This window comes from Caretta caretta, chromosome 2 (assembly GCF_965140235.1).
Source record: "Caretta caretta isolate rCarCar2 chromosome 2, rCarCar1.hap1, whole genome shotgun sequence".
NCBI lineage: Eukaryota > Metazoa > Chordata > Testudines > Cheloniidae > Caretta > Caretta caretta.
Genome location: NC_134207.1, coordinates 161,669,850 through 161,687,302, shown reverse-complemented (window position 1 = coordinate 161,687,302; position 17,453 = coordinate 161,669,850). Strand labels below are relative to the sequence as shown.

Genomic DNA, 17,453 nt, shown 5'->3' with positions numbered 1-17,453 from the left:
CTCCAAATTTAGTCCCTGCGCCCATGTCTCCCCAGGCGCTCCCAGCCGACGTGGCCAGGAGCACCTCGGACATGACGATGACTGCTACCAGTCGTACTGTACTGTCTGCTGCCAAAAGGCAAGGGGTTGCTGCTACTGTGTAGCAATGCTGTACTGCGTCTGCCAGCACCCAGGAGACATACGGTGACGGTTACCTAAGCGGGCTCCATGCTTGCCGTGGTATGGCATCTGCACAGGGAACTCAGGAAAATAAGGCGCGGAACGATTGTCTGCCCTTGCTTTCATGGAGGGAGGGAGGGAACGGGGGCCTGACGATATGTACCCAAAACCACCCGCGACAATGTTTTAGCCCCATCAGGCATTGGGATCTCAACCCAGAATCCTAATGGGCAGCGGAGACTGCAGGAACTGTGGGATAGCTATCCACAGTGCAATGCTCCAGAAGTCGACTCTAGCCTTGGTACTGTGGAAGCGCTCCGCTGAGTTAATGCACTTAGAGCATTTTCTGTGGGGACACACACACTCGAATATATAAAACCAATTTCTAAAAAATCTACTTCTACAAATTCGACCTTATTCCGTAGTGTAGACATACCCTGAGAAACTTAACAGTAACAAGTCACCAAGACCAGATGGCATTCACCCAAGACTTCTGAAAGAACTCAAATGTGAAATTGCGGAACTATTAACTATGGTTTGTAACCTGTCCTTTAAATCAGCTACTGTACCCAGTGACTGGAAGATAGCTAATGTAATGCCAATATTTAAGAAGGGCTCTAGAAGTGATCCTGGCAATTACAGACCGGTAAGTCTAACGTCAGTACCGGGCAAATTAGTTGAAACAATAGTAAAGAATAAAATTGTCAAGACACATAGAACAAATTGTTGCGCAAACGTCAACATGGGTTCTGTAAAGGGAAATCATGTCTTACTAATCTATTAGAGTTCTCTGAGGGGGTCAACAAACACGTGGACAAGGGGGATCCAGTCGACATAGTGTACCTAGATTTCCAGAAAGCCTTTGATAAGGTCCCTCACCAAAGGCTCTTATGTAAATGAAGTTGTCTTGGGATAAGAGAGAAGATCCTTTCATGGACTGAGAACTGGTTAAAAGACCAGGGAAAAAAGGGTAGGAATAAATGGTAAATTTTCAGAATGGAGAGGGGTAACTAGTGGTGTTCCCCAAGGGTCAGTCCTAGGACCAATCCTGTTCAATCTATTCATAAATGATCTGGAGAAAGGGATAAACAGTGAGGTGGCAAAGTTTGCAGATGATACTAAACTGCTCCAGATACTTAAGACCAAAGCAGACTGTGAAGAACTTCAAAAAGATCTCATAAAACTAAGTGATTGGGCAACAAAATGGCAAATGAAATTTAATGTGGATAAATGTAAAGTAATGCACATTGGAAAAAATAACCCCAATACGATGGGGGCTAATTTAGCTACAACTAATCAGAAGAAAGATCTTGGAGTCATCATGGATAGTTCTCTGAAGACATCCACGCAGTGTGCAGCGGCGGACAAAAAAGTAAACGGGATATTAGGAATCATTAAAAAAGGAATAGAGAATAAGACAGAATATCTTATTGCCCTTCTATAAATCCATGGTTTGCCCACATCTTGAATACTGTGTACAGATGTTGTCCCCTCATCTCAAAAAAGATATACTGGCATTAGAAAAGGTTCAGAAGAGGGCAACTAAAATTATTAGGGGTTTGGAATGGGTCCCATATGAGGAGAGATTAAAGAGGCTAGGACTTTTCAGCTTGGAAAAGAGAAGACTAAGGGGGGGATATGATAGAGGTATATAAAATTGTGAGTGGTGTGGAGAAAGCAAATAAGGAAAAGTTATTTACTTGTTCCCATAATATAAGAACTAGGGGCCACCAAATGAAATTAATAGGTAGCAGATTTAAAACTAATAAAAGGAAGTTCTTCTTCACTCAGCGCACAGTCAACCTGTGGAACTGCTTGCCTGAGGAGGCTGTGAAGGGTAGGACTATAACAGGATTTAAAAAGAGAAATGGATAAATTCATGGAGGTTAAGTCCATTAATGGCTATTAGCCAGGATGGGTAAGGAATGGTGTCCCTAGCCTCTGTTTGTCAGATGGTGGAGATGGATGGCAGGAGAGAGTTCACTAGATCATTACCTGTTAGGTTCACTCCCTCTGGGGCACCTGGCATCAGCCACTGTGGGCAGACAGGATACTGGGCTAGATGGACCTTTGGTATGACCCAGTATGGCCATTTTTATGTTTTTATGTTAGCAGTTCAATCAGAATGTTGTCTCCCATCTTTAATACCTCTGCCTGAATTCTGTCAACCCAGGATCTTCCCCCAGTTTGAGGCATTAATTTCCTCAGGTGTTACTGGTCAATCTTCCGTTTCTAAATTAGTATTGAATCATGACTCCTAAATCTCTAACAAGAATAGGCATATAGAACATACATACTTTATACAGTACAGGACAGATGGCACAGGTTACAAAAAAAGACTACCATCTGGAAGTACTTGGCATCAATGAGATGAGATAGGCAAGAAGTGGCAAAATGGTATCTGATAGTGCTACATTTTGAACACAGGAGGAGGAAAGTATGAAAGGAGTGTAGGAATTATGCTGGATACATCAGCATAGACCCTGCTGACTTGGGAACCAGCGAACAATAGAACCACCATCATGAGGTTGCAAACAATAACCCAAGTATATATATACACGCACACATACCCCAATAAAAAAAGCAAGCAATGGTGAAAAAGACACTTGCTGTCCCTGGTTGTAGAATGTGTCAGATGACGTGCCTAACCACGACATCAAGTGGATAAGCAATTTCAAAGCACACATCAGCAACAACTCTACTGGATGGGAAGGAGTCATGGGTACAGCAGCAGAAGGCATCCAAACTGATATTGGTAAACAGCTCTTGAATCTCTGTGGCACAAACACCCTCAAGGTAGGTGAGACATTGCACCCCATAATGCTTTATAGAAATATGCTGATGAGTGGACAGGACATAACTGGAATATGTTTTATGCTAGATATGCCATGTAACATCTTTGTAAAGGTTATGATCTACTGAATATATTCCTATTTGTATGCATGTATCATTTTTATATCTGAAGTTATGAGCGTTGGCTCTATGCTTGTATTTAAAGTGTTTTCTGTAGGAGGCACATAAGGCAGATTTGGTCAACATAATGTGAAGGGGTTATTCAAGTAATTGGGAGTACTTAACAATGGACTTTGAGAGACGCCAATCCACATCTGAGCTTTTCTGGGAACATTCAAACAAACATGTAAACAATGGCATCAGCCTGCAAAAAGCCGACTCATTCACAGACATGTAACTTGCCCAGGTGGCTAGAGACCCATCTTGTGGCTGTGATGTTGCACAAGAGAGACTATATAAGGCCCTGGAAGCCCCTCCATTTGGTCTTCAACTCACTCAAAAGATAGCCTCTCCACCCCAAAGAGATGCCTGAAAGAAACTGGAACAAAAGACAGTAACTACAGGGGTGTGAGTGATTGCTGGACCCAGACTAGGAGGAAGTCCAGTCTGTAAAAGAAACTTATTGGAACACCTCTGAGGGTGAGAGTTACCTGCCTTTAGTTTCCTACTGTATTAGGCTTAGACTTGCGTGTTTTATTTTATTTTGCTTGGTAACTTACTTTGTTATGTCTGTTATTACTTGGAACCACTTAAATCCTACTTTTTATATTTAATAAAATCACTTTTTACTTATTAATTAACCCAGAGCAAGTAATTAATTTCTGGGGAGCAAACAGCTGTGCATATCCCTCTATCAGCGTTAAAGAGGGCAAACAATTTATGAGTTTACCCTGTGTAAGCTTTATACAGAGTAAAACTGATTTATTTGGGGGTTTTCCATTGGGAACTGGGTACCTGGGTTTTGGAGACAAGAGCACTTCTTAAGCTGTTTTCAGTTAAACCTGCAGTTTGGGGGGGGGGGGGGGGGAGATGTAGTTCGGACCTGGGCCTGTGTTTGTAACAGGCTAGTGTGTCTGACTCAACAAGGCAAGGTACTGAAGTCCCAAGCTGCCAGGGAAAACAGGCTCAGAGGTAGTCCCAGCACATCAGGTGACAGGTCATAAGGGGATCTCTAACTCCTACTGTGATGGGTTGGGTCATAGTCTCTTCCAGCACAAGAGAATTCACAAGCTCACGTGGGGATCATCAAACAATCCAAATGCCAACCAAATACACCTTGGGTGTATATAAGAGGTGGGCATCTTCTCCAAGTAACTGTTAGCAGAGGAACAGATGTCAGCTTAGATCATTACCTCTTAGTGGTCATGTTCCAACTTAAATTCAAAAAGATCCAGTAGAAAAGTTCTATGACAAAAACACAGATTAGATTGCATTTAGCAACTGTTCCAGTATTTTACAGTACCAGGCCGATGAAAGTCTGAAAGACATATGGTCAAATTGGAAGACGGTCGTCAAAACAGCAGAAAATGTAGTGGGTAGAAAGATACATGGATTATATCTGGACCATGGGCAGCGACTGACTAGCAGAAAGCACTAAAGGCAAAAAAGGAACAGTGTAAGGCAAAATATAGAACTCTTAGAGGTGAATACAAGACAGAGAAAATGACAAAAATAAAAGATAGAAATGCCTGGGTTCAGGTGAAGGCCACAGTCTTCCAACAGCACTACAGAGCAGCAAAAGACCTCTCAGGAAGAACCAGACCATCGCAGGTGATGCCCACAAGTAACTTACATGGATAGATGTTGAAAATGCATGAAGTGCAAGCCAGACAACAGAAAACGTTTCCATTCTGTATCTAGAGCTGACAATCATGCACAGGTTCAAAAGAAATGCCAGTGCTTTGGGCCAGGAATGTCATTTATTTGTATTAGTACAATGGGACTCAACCTGGTTATGGCCTTTAAGCATTAATGTAAATAAAGTAAGTGTCAAATTACTCTTAAAAGACTGTTAAGGTTAGATGTTGCTCACCAAATGGGCAGCTACTCAGTACTTTGAATAATAAGGGTAAAACAATGTGCAGCCACACTATTCAATATTTATTTCCTCACAAGAGTTTCTATGGTACTTATCACTACAGTATCCGAGTACTTTACAAAGTGATTTTTATTTTTAAAACAATACCTTTGTCAGGTCAGGTGCTATTATGAGTCCCATTTTACAGATTGAGAACGGAGGTACAGAGACAAGAAATCAGAAATTTCCACTATTTGAGATGCTAGAGCTTGATTTTTTGCAAAGCACTTTGCATTATATAGCACTTCATACATTCAAAGCACAGGTTCCACTGACTTCAGATACACCTGAGTGCTCAACACTAGTGCAAATAAGACCTTAACTTCTCAGTTATCCAGTTAGTGACCACTTGTGAAAACTGTATTTTAACTGACTTGTCCAGCACCACAGAGGATGCAGAGGCATGGATAGAATCCAATCCTCCAGGGCAGCTTTCAGCTGCCTTAACCATGAAACCATTCCCTGCCTCATTCACCACACACTTTCCAACTTCTGCAACAAATGAGACAACCGTCACACAGACAACAAACAGTCTCCTTGACTCTCTGGACACCAGTCAGGGAGCTTTCTCCTCCATACTGCCTGAGAGCCAACAGCAAGAGTATTGAGTACTCAGGGTGTCACAGCAGCTGGGAGCAGCAACTGTAAGGAAAGTCTCACTCAGCCAGCCCATTCTCAGCTCAGGCAATCTTCAAAGAACTTCTTGAAAAAATCCTAACAAGTCTCTATTGAGTACGTGCAACCTGATTTTTCAAAGGCTTATCACTTGGCCAAATGTGAGTGTTTTTCTCCCAGAGAACAGCAAAAGGCTCTGACAAACACAATCTCCCTGACAAATTTCAAGCCCTTGTTCCAAAGCATAAAGGCACTAGAACGTCTCAACTAAAAGTTTTAGAAAAAAATATATATTCCAAAAATATGGGCATATTTCCCCTAGTCTCATTCTCAGAAATAGTGAACCATTTTTGCTCAAAATGTTCCAAAAAAATTAATCTGAGAACATGCAACCTGAAAAATTTCAGCTCAAATGGCTGAAATTCAGCAAAGTTATAAGCAACTGAAAACAGGGTTTGAAATGAGACATGTCAGACAACCTTAACTTTAGGTGGCACTACCAGCTCCAGATAATAAACAATAAGTAGTGATAATAAACGAAATGAGAATTTGGTACACATTAGGCTCATCTCTTACATATAACCACACTCTTGATACTTAAGACAGCTTTTCCTAGAAACTAACTTTGTTAGGAAACAAAGTTGTTTTTGTTGACTTCTATCTACCCTTAAGATGTAAATATTTTTAGGAACACTATCAACAAATATATTGCATATAAGTTATCCATCACTAAGACCCGAGATGCTTAAAATTGGAATTTAAAAAAAAAGAAAGAAAAAGAAAGATTTCAACAGCACCCAACATCATACAAAGTATTTTCCCCAATAGAGGACCTGACAGAGTAATTTCAAACACAATTCAATGAGAAAGAGCGCTAAATAAAGCGGTGCAGAGGACAAAGGTGGAAAAGCAATCAATAGGACTGCACAGAAACTCAGGGAAGGCCAGAACTACAGCATGCTAAATTATATTTTTTTATGTAATGAAAAGATGACAATCTACCCAATAAGTTTCCTGGAGGCATCACAAAGCAGCATCTTCAGGAGAAATTTCAGAGGTGAGAAAGTGGTAGTTTGTACCTTACCAATAGAGCTGTTGTAATTTTCCACCATTAAAAAGGCCACTTTTCTTCATGTAAAACTCAGTTTTTATTCAATGAAACACAGTGTTTCACTTCACAAGCATGTTTATTACTCAAACATAAGTAGGCACAGTCCTAAATGACAAGTCTGAAATTCTGCAAGAACACAAAAATCCCGGCATACTATTCAGGCCTACCACTCCTTTGTGTCTGCTTCTTTCCAGATATATACCTTGAATTGCTTGCCATTACCTGAACTATCATATGCCAAACACTGGAATCCTAGCTCTTCTCCCCTTTCACGCTTCTCCAAACACCTCTTCACCATATTATTTTCCCCCCATAGTGCAAGCAACTGTGGGTGTCTGATGTAGCTGTTGGTTTTTAGGAGAGGGCAGTTTGGTGAAGGGCTGTTTGCAAAAGGACAAATACAGGGGTGTTAGAAAACTAGCATCTTCAGGGGCCAGAGTAAAGGTTGTGAAGCAGTATACGATGTATGGCAGTTGTGATAGTGTGTGGCCAAGGGTGAAGGAATACAAAGTGCATACTGTCCAGCAACTTTTCATTTCCTTGCTTTTGTGGATTTGTGTCACATGTATTGTGTGCAGAGTAATACTGACTGCTTCCAAACCAAGTGTATGTATCTCAATTTTTTTTTATGCTGATTTGTTTGGCAGCAAGTGTGTGAGAAGACAGAAAAGGGTGGAATTGTCTGAGGTAGAAGAGCAGTTGCTGATGGAGAATATTTTATCTTCCAGCAGCTGTGCACAAACCCACATGCTGTAGGATAAAATCTAACAGAAGGACTAGCTCCTGAGGAGTTACATGCATTCAGTCCTAATCAGGCTCGTACATCCAATGCATATTTTTTAGTGATTATGGAAATCACTAAAAAGGCATTAAATTCAACTATTAAAAATACCTATTGCTAATTGCCCTACAACTACTGGAGACACCTCTACCAATATGTTGTCTAGAGACACGGTGGATGAGGTAATATCTTTTATTGGACCAACTTCTGTTGGTGACAGAAAAACTTTCAAGCTACACAGAGCTCTTTTTCAGGTCTGGGAAAGATACTCTGAGCGTCACAGCTAAATACAAGGTGGAACAGACTGGTTAGCATATGTAGTTAGCACAACCTCTAAGGCAGCGTTTCTGAAACTGGGGGTCCCGACCCAAAAGGGGATTGTAAGTAGGGGGGTTGCGAGATCAGAAAAAATATTGTTGGCAGAAGGGAGTGCTCCATGGGGAGGGGGTCCATCAGCCACTTCTCTCTGGCCGCCCAGCTCTGAAGGCAATGCCACTGCCAGCAGCAGCACAGAAGTAACGGTGCAATACCATACCTCCCTTACTTCAGCTCTGAAAGCAGCACTGCGGCCAGCCGCCACCACTCTCTGGCGCAGATGGTGGCAATACCACACCATACATACCATATATAATGATTACATGCTTCATTTAATGCTTTTATGAGTATGTACACTAATTTACTATCACTGGTTTTTTTTTGCTTTTTGTTGGGTTTTTTTTTGGGGGGGGGGGGGGGATGTCATCAAAGCCTGAAATATTTTCAAAGCTTCCTCAGCCTAAAAGACAACTGAGAAACTTGGAGACAATAGTGGAAGAAGCACACAAAAAGGGACAGCCCCCAAAGGTGGCATCTCCAGCCAAATGGATTGAAGGAGACCAATGCAATAGGAGACTCAAAAACAGAGAAGGACAGATTTATGTACGGTCTTAGAGATAAGAAACTTGAACTTCATGCAATGGAGAAGGTGGTCAAGAAGGATGGTCTCCTTGTTAACGGGCTGAGACTCAGTAACTGGGTTCAGTTCCAAGGATCTACAACAGACTGTGTGGTCTCAGACAGGTTCCTCAAATTAGATTTTCCCTTCTGTAAAATAAGGATAACATAGCTGTATCTCACAGGGGTGTTGAATGTGAGGCATTCATATACTACAGCGTTGAGGGCCAAATAATTTGATAGGGAAAAAAGGTCAGATTCAAATACCTTTCTGTAGGAAGCACCTGAAAGACATGAACTCTGCTGTGATGTATGATGCAAGAGAAAAAGTCAAACATGACCTCACAGGTTATTGAGCTGAGTCACAGCTGTATCAGCTTTCCACAGTCTCAATTGCTCTTGTTCCACACTATAGGTCTATGATGACAGACACTGATTTGTCATATGACTCCACCAATCACAAGCCAGAAATTCTCTCATATGAGAAGTTATGACTACAGGAATTAAGCAACAGTGACATGGATGTGATCCTAGTAAGTTTCACTCTGATACAAATAGCAATTCCCTGTAAGAAGCAAAAACAGTGGTTACTGTATCTACATTAGGAAATTTCACACAAGCATCTCAAGTGATTCTACCACCTGTGAAACTGAACCAGAGTTAGCACAGGTAGAAGCTCTTAAAACCACAACAGCTTCCTACGTTTTTATTACCGTTAACTGAATACGTTAACATCTGAGGACAACCTAAAAAGTTAAATCCTGTGAGATAAACAAGGTCTGCCTGCTGAATCCTCATCTACATTAGAGCTACAAAAATAAAAAAAAATATACTAACTCCTGTTCAGGTAAACCAATGGTAGGCACAGTCATTGTTCCTTGTTTTTCCAATATTCCCTGAAGCAAACAAGGCTACAAAATGTTCTCTTCATACCAATATGGCATATTGATGGAAGAGAGAAAATTGCTTCCTTTTCCTCCCTTTACAAAGAGTGCCCCCAGCAGCTGCAATTGCTGCTGGTCCTGCATCTAGAGCTTCTACGGAAGCTCAGCAAGAGCAGCAGTGTGAAAGACTATTCCTACTGGCAATGCTGGGTAAGAACAGCAGCATAGCCAAGATCTTCACCTCACAGCATCTATACTCATTGGACATTTCAGAAGAGCAGAGCAAAGGTAAAGATTAAGGCATTTTAAAGCCTACTGATCATCTAACAAGATAAACTAGTACATTCAAGTACTAGCCCGTTCAATATTTTTAAAATGTCGCCTGCCATAGCATATGTATTTGTTAGTATGCTGGTGGGGTTTCTTCCAGTTAACACTGTCCTTAATTAATTATGCCAAGGTACTGTAACAAATGTCAAATCTACTCACCCACTGTTTGGAAGCTCTTGTGTGACATAAAATAGTGGGATAAATTAAAGACAGTACTTGATTTCCCTCCCTGCACAAGCATTTTAAGTTTCTGTCTGAGACCCAATAATAGTTTCTCACTTTCCATAATCTTCCTCCACCACACTCTCTCTGTGGTAAAGTTACCCTTCCAGTTAGTTGCAAAAGAAGTTTCTGGAGCTGAACAATGCTCCTTTAAAAGGGACACTGTCAACTTAGAGATCACAGTTTTCCAAGATTCTTTTTACCCTACAAGTGTATATTGATGTATTTCAATTATTACTACCCTACAATGAAAAAGCCTCTATCCAAGGCTCTGGGCACTATTAAGAATCTTGCAAAAAATAACAACAGACCCATCAGTTACTCCAAGTTCAAATACCTTGTAAAACAAAAGTTTTATTTAACATCTCCCACTGCTACCCACCTAATTAAGGGCCAGGGAAGAGAGATGAGCCTCTCACCACACCCTGGAAGTTCAACACTGGCTAATACAGACCAAGATGAGGATTGAGTTCCAAAGACATGCATCTCAAGTTCCTCCACTGACTGCAATTTCACCAGATCACCACAGGGAGTGAGTTGGTCTCAGATCAGTAGATCCAGGCTATTTAGGGTTTTGTGTCAAGAGTAAAAGTCCTACAGACAACCCAAGCTTATTGTAATTGAAAGATAATACAAAAATATTTGAAATAACAAACTTTTATCTGCCTCACTATTTCCCTTGTACAGTCAGTTTCTACTGTCTGTGTTCTCCCATAGTCACAGAAGGGAGGGAAAAAAGTTGTAAGAACTGGAAGATGTGATTGTACTGCCACAAAAATTGGGAGAGGAATCAATGTCAATGTTTTATTTATTTTGACTGAGTTCACATTGACAGCATCTTTTAAAATCAACCACAAGGAGCACTAAACCAGATACTCAGTTTCCCAGGCCCTCCAACCAAAGGGACAAGAGATCAGGAATTAAAACTTCCTTTATGGAAGTATAAACTGCTCTTGGTCACCTACATAGTCCACGGTTTCAGAATATAAATAAATACCTGTTAATGGATTAGAGTCAGACTTTCATTTGAATGTATTAAAACTCCTGAAGGAGTTCAGAGCTATTACAGGAATATATAAAAATATTTATGCAATTTTGAAAGTCAGTGGTTTCTATTTTTGGTAAAAGTAGATGTCCTTTAATAATCTTTGTACTCCACTGCATAAACCCATATATTTAAATAATTAAAAAAGCAAGTAATGGAAATGTTAACCAGCTCTTTAAAATATTCTAACTTAAATTATATCAATTTCTTTGATTTTATGATGGGCCTATTCCAGATAATGGACTAAATATGATCAAAGATTATAAAAGAAAAACGGCTTCAGAGGAACTGGAAGAAGGACATATCACAATACCTTTATGAAGTCACATGGTTAATGTATGTTTTATTTTGGAGAATTATATTTAGAAAGTTAATATCAAGGTAAGTAAAACTACTTGTTTGATTACAATACTGCAGAAGCTGATTTCTCACAAGAATTGTTTTAATAGCTTGTTTTATTCTTAGATAAGAAATAGGAAACTAAGACTATGAATAAATGGACAAATTTAAACAGGGCAAAAGGTTAACACTGGGCAGCTATACATTAGGAGCAGTGTTTAATATATTTATTAATAATCCTGAAGAAGGGGTAAGGAGTGATATAGCAAAGCCTACAAATGACAAAATTATTTAGGTTAAAGTCAGAGAAGACTGAGGAAATTCAGAGAGATCTTAACCAAGTTAGGTGAACAGACAACACAGTGGCAGATAAAGTTCAATGTCAATAAATGCAAAGAAATAAGAAAAAAATGAATTACTAATACAATCCACAGAGTTCTAATTTAACTGTCAGCTCAGGAAAAGGACCTGAGCATCTTTGGACAGCTCAAGGAAGACCTCTACACAATGCGAAACTACTAAAAAAAAAAAAAAAAAGAAAGAAAATATTAGGATGCCCCATGAATGTGACAGAGAAAATTAATTGAAACGTCATTCTATAAATCAATGGTTCAATCATCTGGAATATTGCATGCACCAGCAAAAAGGATATTGCAGGATAACAAGAGGTTCAAAAAAAGGCTAAAAAAAAAGTTTGGCACAGAAAAACTCATATGAAGATATTAGAAACATTGGAACTGTTTACCTTAGAAAGAGACTAAAGAAGGGACATGATATAAGTACACACTTATGAGCCATCTACACAAGGCTAAGGGATGTTAAGTGAAAATAAAAGGCAGCAAATTCAACTCTCATAAAAGGACTACTTAGTCATACTATACAAAATTAAAGCTCAGAACTCATTGCTGTATGTCACTGAGGCCAAAATGTAGGAAGATCCAAAGAAGGACTGGCCATTTATGTGCAGAAGAATATCCAGTTAATAGTTACTGCTAAAATTTTTGAAAGGGAAATAAAACCCCATATTCTTCAGGATTTAAGCCAATTACTACTACAGGAGGATGAGATGTTAACTGGCACACATTATCCCACATATGCTTACAGTAAGGTTTGTTACATTTCATATAAGGCATCTTGTGCTGTCTGAGACAGCATACTAGACTAGATCAACTATGAATATGCTCCAGTATGTCAATTTCCACAATCCCAATAATTATGACAAGTTTAAATCCAATGTGAATTTAAACAGAACTGTTTAAAAACTTCTAAAGAAAATTTAATGATCAACAGCCTCTCAACTCTAGCAGCACTACTGGACAAGAACATGTACTAAAAACTTGCAAGGTACAATTGATGTATCAAGATATGCGAGAGTCTGGATTGTGAGCTATCTGCAAGAGTTTAACACACACAGGAATCCTGAGGAGTTTTCCAACCTTCACGAAAGCTTATGCTCAAATAAATTTGTTAGTCTAAGGTGCCACAAGTCCTCCTTTTCTTTTTGCGAATACAGACTAGCACAGCTGCTACTCTGAAACCTTTCATTAACTGAAGTACCATTTTTAAAAATATTACTTCCATCCTGAAAATGTGGTTTTCGTATGTCTTAAGCTTTTTAAATTTTCAAGCATCAGTAAATACACTGAAACTGCTAGCTCCTTACACTTTCCTAAAATCCTGGAAGATATTCAGAGACCTTATTGAATTAATAGACTTCATTCCACAAATTAAGAATGAATGTGCAATAGTTAAATAATTACTTTTAGGAGATAGAAGTGAACACATTGGACATTTACTAGTAATAAAGAGGATGAAAGACTTTAAGATGAGAATTTAGAATTTTAAAGAGGCAATAGTATTTTTATACGGTCAGTTAAAATAGTTACCTAACCCAAGATTATGGCAATAATCTTGGGATTACAAACTTCTATGGTTCTAGAAAACCGAGATATGCAAATGAACACTTTTCAAGAAGTACAGAAAGCCAGATTCCAATTTTAATTTCTAGGCCAAATCCTATCCAGTGTACTCTCACAAAATTCCTACTGAATTCAAAAGGAGTCATGTCTGATTACAGCAATTAGGTATGTGGCAATCTGGTCCTTGTAGTTCAATGTAGAAGTGCATTGACAAAGCAACGTGAAGACTGTAGTGTTGATGTCTATACTGTATTGGTGCTCTGAACTGAGGAGTTCAGTCTGCTGTTAATCCAATACCTTTCACCAGTACTAATGTCACTAAAACAAATTTAATATATAAAAGCACTCAATTTTTATATTTAACTGATAAACTTGAATTCATCAAATGTGTAGTGTAATCAAAATAAGTGATCTAAGATTTATTAGACATGCACCCATCAATACACACTTTTTATTCTTATTTCCTTGGGAAATAAGAACAATTGGAGGTCTCAAAAGGGAAATAACGTAACATACAGGTTGACATATACATGGGCACTTGAATACCAGCCTTGCCAAATGAAAGGGTAGCAAAGACTAAGCCTTCACTGACAAGATAGCAGCATCCTGTTCTGCCAGCACAACAGTTTGGCACGCAAGATTCACCACCACCACCTTCTGGCTAAATACTTTCAAAAACGAGTAGTTCCCATAATACCTTTCAACAAAACTAATTTGAGATGACAGGGGCATTTTAAAGTGTATATGTAAAACAGCTGCAGCACCTCAAAATTGAACCATCCAATGCCTGTCATACAGTACTTAGAGAATTTCCATGACACTGATTTACATCTCTAAAGTGTATTGTCCATCTAAAGTAAGTGTCTTTATTTGTATAATCTACCATTCTGAAAAAACAGTGCTCAATAATAAAATTCCAAGAACACTATCTCCTGGATCCCAGAAGTCTCAGCTCAGAAGTGATGCATGCCCTTGCTGTGCTGAAAAAGCTTCAAGGATACCATTCACATCACCTCCTTTTAACTGTGCATCCACAATATTACTACCACCACTGGTTATAAAAACGTTTGCCTGCTGACCTGAGTTCAGATTTTTGTAGCCAATGTTGCAAAACTGATAAATATATATTGAAATCTTATACAGCCTTACCAAAACCATTTACTAAAACCTAACAATCCACGACAAAACGAAGAACCTGAATAAAATTCCAAACCCCAGAAAATGATGAAGCTGGCAGTAGGAAGTGAAATGCTTTCTCCAGTACAAACAAGCTTTTGCAATAAAAATGGATTCTCTGGTGCCCTAAGTCAGAAATGTAACAGGCAGCATGGTTGCCACTGTTTTTGCAAAGGATCCCTAGCGAGGAGTAGTAGAGAGTGTATAAAATACATAGCTAGTTACATAGTTTTGGTTTGTACAGCTGTTTGTTGCTGTAAATTTACAGTTCATGTACCACCAACACAATTTATACAGAGAACAGAAAATTCTGGTTCACTTTTTTCACTGCCACAAAAAATATTTTCCAAAGGAGCTGCTGCATAGAAAGCCTTTATTTGGTCACTAAACAAAGTAAAACTATTTCCCCATGTTTATTTCCCCCCCACCGCTGTTCCTCAGACATTCTTGTCAACTGCTGGAAATGGCCCACCTTGATTATCACTACAAAAGGTCCGTCCGTGGGCCCCCCCCACGCTCTCCTGCTGGTAATAGCTCACTTTACCTGATCCTTCTCCCTACAGTGTGTATGGTAACACCCTTTGTTTCATGTTCTCTGTGTATATAAATCTCCCCACTGTATTTTCCACTGCATGCATCCGATGAAGTGAGCCTCACGAAAGCTTATGCTCAAATAAATTTGTTAGTCTCTAAGGTGCCCCAAGGACTCCTGTTCTTTTTGCGGATACAGACTAACACGGCTGCTACTCTGAAACCCCTAGAACTGTAGCAGTAACAGGTTCTGGATGCTGCTGAACGCAATGAGCTACTGTGACCTAAAAGATTTGGTCATATTTAGTAATAAGTCTGGGAAAAGAAAAAAGGTCCGTCTTTCTTAAAAAATACTAGCCCATTATTAAAATAATCAGTGGGGTCACATACAAACTAACTCGTTTTAAAGCAACTGCCAAAAACAAAAGTGTTAGTTTTTTTTAATCCCCTTCAACTTTATGAATTAAAAGGAAACAAAACAAACCCTCCTCAGAGTCCACTGGATAAGAGAGTCCGAGAGATCAGTCACACATTATGTAATAACTATTATCTGAGCAAACTTCATGTGACAGTGGTGCAAAGAGGAAGAGCTGGGGGAAGCAGCTGTTACTCTCCTGACCCCAGGCACAGAACAAGTTCCGTGCCGGTAGCAGCAGGTCCCCCTTTCCCTAAACGCCCCCGTCGCCTTCTCACCCGAGCTCTCCTGCAAGCCCCAGTCAAGGGGCGAGCGGGTTTTTTCACCCCCAGCGGCTCGGAGAAGCACCGCGCAGCGGCTCGGCTGCCTCCGCTCCTCCGGCGGTTTCGAGCCGCGGCTGTTGAGGCTTCCCGGCGATGACGAGGGGAACCAACGAGAACCAGTTTCTTCTTCTCACTGACTCGCTTCCTCAAGGCGGGTGAGCGCCCGAGCCAGCGGCCCCCGCTCGGCCCCGGTCGTGGGGGGAAGCAGCCCCCTCCCCAAAGCCTCACTCACCTCGCCACTTCGTCCGCAAGCGACGGGCCCGGCCGCGCTGCTCACACCCGGGGGACGTACCAGCAGCCGCCCGGAGAGCACCGAGCCCCCCGGCCCCGGGGAGCCGCTACTGGGGAGAGGAGCGGCCACTGCTCGGTCGCAGCGCAGAGTCCGCGCGGCCCGGCCCGGCCGGAGGGGGCGGGGGGGGCACCAGGTGCGCGGCGAGGAGCGATCAGCGGGGTGACTCCGCCGGTGCCGGCGTGAGGGGGGGGAAGCTCCGTCCCTCTCGCAAAGTTCAGGCGCGGCTGGCACCGGGTCCGCCTCCAGGCTCGCAGCGGCGGCTGCAGAGACCCCGAGTCCCGGCGCTTGCGGCCGCTCCCGCCTGAGACTGGCCAGCGGCGCAGGAGACTCGCACCGCTCGCCGCCGCCCCGGCCCGGCCCCCTCCTTCCGCGGCCGCCGGGAGCCCCGCTCCGGGCGCTGAGCGAGTCAGTTACACACAGAGCCGCCGCCGCCGCCCGCCTGGCGGGACCCCTCCGCCGCCCCCCGGCGCTGCTCCTGAGCGCCGCGTCTCCCGCACGCCGCTGCCTCCGGAGACCTCCTCAGCGCCGCGTCTCCATGGCCGGCCGGGGGCGGCGGCTTCCTCGCGGGGGGGAGGAGGGGGGAAGGGGTGGTAACGGCTCCGGCGCGCGAACACGTCTTCTGGAAGGTGGAGTCCACGCGCTGCCCCGGCCCCGGCCCCGCCCCCGCCCGTCCGGCTCCGCCCACCGGTAACCCGGATCGCCAGGGTAGCCACGTGGTGCATGACTGGCGGGGGGCGGGGGGGAGAAGGTGCCGCTGTGCCTGAGGAGGTGAGTGGTGTGAGGCTGGGGAGGGGTGGAGTTGCGGTGTTATGGAGGCAGGTTATGGAGGCTGTTCTGTATCATATTCATCTGTTAGTCTGTATTCATAGCTGCGCATCCCCCTCGCCATCCAGAGACTGAGGGCAGGGTGTTTCAGGGGAGGGTTTTGGCTGTGATGCAGGACTGCCCATAGGGGGTGAGCAGGACACTCAATATGCCTGCTCTCGACCGCACCCTTTGCATACTGTATTTAATTGGAAGCAGCTGTCAGACATAGATTTTGCCCGTTCATTTTTTCAGATCGGAGAAAAAAAGGGTCTTTTTTTGTCGAACGTGCACTTTCTTTGGCACAAAAAGTTTAGAACGTATAGGGAAGAGACAGATGTATTGTCCTCAAGGCATTACAGATGGTATGGAGCCATAGTCTGTTTTGGATCCTATAACTGTGCAACTGTATTTTTAATATATGCAATACAAATATCTTTATGCAATCTTCTAGTCTAGTTTTTCAAAGTAACACATTTTTTGCAGGCAGATACTATACTATGCACATGCATACTCGACAGATGTCACAATAAGATGATCAGCACGTATGGCACTTCCTATATAATCGTTGCCATTTCAGCCTCAGTTAAGTCAGTGTACAGCTGCACTTGGGTTACTGTAGCTCCAGAAGGGAGCTGATCGATGTAGTGTGCAAGCATTATATATGGGGTAGAAGAAAGTGTTGTTTTAACATTACTCCATAA

General features: G+C 41.9%; 1 protein-coding gene across 3 annotated transcripts in view; it reads right to left on the bottom strand.

The window, feature by feature from the left end:
• GALNT1 (polypeptide N-acetylgalactosaminyltransferase 1) overlaps nt 1-16,523 on the bottom strand; it is a 191,467-nt gene extending 174,944 nt beyond the window's left edge. For 2 of the 3 annotated variants that reach the window (XM_048839304.2, XM_048839308.2), the window contains exon 1: nt 15,886-16,523. The gene's annotated coding sequence lies outside the window, so the exon portion shown is untranslated. Of the gene's footprint in view, nt 1-15,608; nt 15,851-15,885 lie in introns of those variants that run through there. The other variant, XM_048839305.2, reaches the window with a different exon arrangement.
• Between the last annotated feature and the right edge of the window lie 930 nt (nt 16,524-17,453).